This window comes from Plasmopara halstedii, assembly GCF_900000015.1.
Source record: "Plasmopara halstedii genome assembly, contig: Scaffold_444, whole genome shotgun sequence".
NCBI classification, from domain to species: Eukaryota; Oomycota; class Peronosporomycetes; order Peronosporales; family Peronosporaceae; genus Plasmopara; species Plasmopara halstedii.
In genome coordinates this window covers 864,010-866,733 of record NW_020187364.1, presented here as the reverse complement: position 1 = coordinate 866,733, position 2,724 = coordinate 864,010, and positions in this window count along the sequence as shown.

Below are 2,724 nucleotides of genomic sequence, written 5' to 3'. Positions count from 1 at the left end.
GGCGCGGCCCTTCAGATGCGCGTGGAGTGGTACGTTATTCACTGGACGAAGACTGCGGGGTTAGCAGCTCTTCGTCGGATGTTGAAGATAACATCGGAGCTTCAAAGGAGCGGACAGTGAGGGTGACACAGGACGACGCGGAATGCGTGTTCACCCTGGTACAGCCGAGACATAGAACCTCTGTACAGAGGCGACAGCGACGCCGTATCCTGGCTGCCAGACGCCGGGCGTCGACCCTGATCCAGGGAATGTCTACCGTAAACGATGGCGCACTGTTATACACCCTCGTCAACGGTATGACGGGGAGGAAGATTGCAACGTTAGCCTCGAGGCTATACCTGCAGTAGATGCTCTTCTTGAGCTGGAGGAGATGTCCCTTGAAGAGTTCGGCAGTGCCTTGAAGGCAGGCGCTTCGGCCGAAGTGGTCATTGTACGACCGGACGAGGAGATAAACTCGTCATCGCTTCTGGTTGAAGCTGTCTTGGAGGACACCAAGAGGGTGCTGAACGCATGAGGTGGGTCGTCAATCCTACGGAATCCCTTGGATCCGTACTGTCCTTTGGTAAAGAAATTTCAAGACGTCGTCTCCAAAGACCCGCCCTTCGGTCCTACCTCCGGACCGAGGTGTTCTCCATGAGATCGACCTGGTTCCGGAAATTAAATACTACGTAACACGCCAATGACCCCTGCGCAAGAAGCAGTGCGACGTCATTGACACCTGTTTCGTGCGAAGCACGACGCAGGGATAGTACGTGGGAGCAAGTCTCCCCATTTGACACCCACGTTTTGTGTTAGGAAGCCGAACGGCAAGTGGCGTATCGTTCATGCTTACAATAAGATCACCGCTGCCACCATTCCGGCACAGACGCCTATTTCTAGAAAGGATGTTCTTCAAAACAACATGGTGGGATGTACGAAGTACAGTGCACTCAACTTGGTCGATGGGTAATACCAATTGCTCATGAGAGCGAGTGATATTCCGCTGACAGCGATGAGCCATCCGAGCGGCATGCTCTGGGAATGGCTGGTGATGACCCAAGAACTATCAAATGCACCAGCAACATTACATCGTCTTGTGATGCAATAGTTCAGGCCCCACAGGGCGTATGCACAAACACACTTTGACGACATTTTCGTTCATAGTCGTGCGGAGCGGGAGGACATTTGAGGAGAACCACATCGTCCATCTTAGAGCGGTGCTCGAGTGCATGCGCACGAACAGTACTGTACGCCAATGCAGACAAGTGCATCTTTGGCGCAGAAGAAATTCCCTTTTGAGGGTGCTTCATTGGGAAGCGTGGCCTTCGAGCGGATCCCGCTAAGGTCAAGGCCATTGTAGACTGGCCTGTTCCAAAGAACCAGAATGACGTGCATAAGTGGCTTCGGACGCTGTGTACGCTTTTGATCTGAAAGATCAGGACGCCCCACGCTTCTCGGCAATAGCCAGGGAAGAAGAAGGATCATGAGCTGAGCTCAAGCAGTGACCCTGACCTCTTGCAGTCACAGACACAGAGCTCACAGGAGCGTAAGGGGTTGACACATACGTCGCAGGGAGACAAACTGAAGGGAGTTGACGGCGCGCTTTAACTTTAGCAAACTCAAATCGGAGGTGTTGCTCCACACGCACGTCCACTTCCTTGTGGCTCAACTGTATGGTATACAGTGAGGAAAGTTTGCGGTGCCGTCGAATTCATCGCCCAAAGAGCGCTTCGTCATATGTATCGCTTTCGCCACGGGCAAGCACTACAGGTATTTCCCGCTTTGCGGGTACACGAGAGCCACCTCGTTGAGCACGCAGACGAGTGCGATAAGCTTCCAATGGAAATTCTTGTGGAACCAAAAAACAAGCTCAAAGAGCTTTCCATTCGGCAAGCTCATCTTCAGGAATGGCTGGGGGCCCGATGATGTGGAGGCGTGACGATCGATTTACCACGTCCTTCGCTTCCACTGCAGGATCCGCCGGGCGGAAGCCATGTTCCACACGAGGGTCAATGACCGGCCGTGGATGGGCGCGCATCAGAGTCGCATCACGGACAGCTTTCATCTGCCGCTTCTGTGCCATATCGAGGTTATTGGTGATGACACCACGTCCCTCAGATGATGAGAGGTCAGGATACGAACATGGGTCCGCAAGGCGCGAGCAGGACTTGTCTCACGCCGCTGGTGTTGCTCGCCTTTCTCGTCATCCCACCCGGGAAAAGGAGTGTCAGACTCGTAGTCGACATCCTCCACATCCTCAACAAGGTCACTCGTCACAGATAGCGTGCGCGGAGCGCGACACCCGGGCTCATCGCGCCTAGGATTTACATCCCTCGATGCCTCGGACCCACTATCCGACATTGCACCGCGTGCGGGAGACAAAGTTGGGCTCTGCCCGTGTGCGCTGTCAGAACCAGCGAGACTTGGTGACTTCAGTGTCGTTGACACAGGGCTCATTGATCACGGAAGTCGTATTGTTCCAACGTATCAAGTTGCAGTGTCTAGCGGACACGCAAGCCTCGTCGAGGCAATAATCAATTGGAACTGTAAATGTTCTCAATCTTAATGGGGAGAGTGTAACGGAATTACACATACCCTGGTAACAGGGGTGTGTCACACGAGATGGGCATGGTGTGATTGCACCCAAATAAGAATACGATACGTGGCTGGGTAGCCAGTAGTTATGCATGTATTTAGATTCCACTATATATATTTAGGAAAATCTATACATTTAAAATGTGGCGA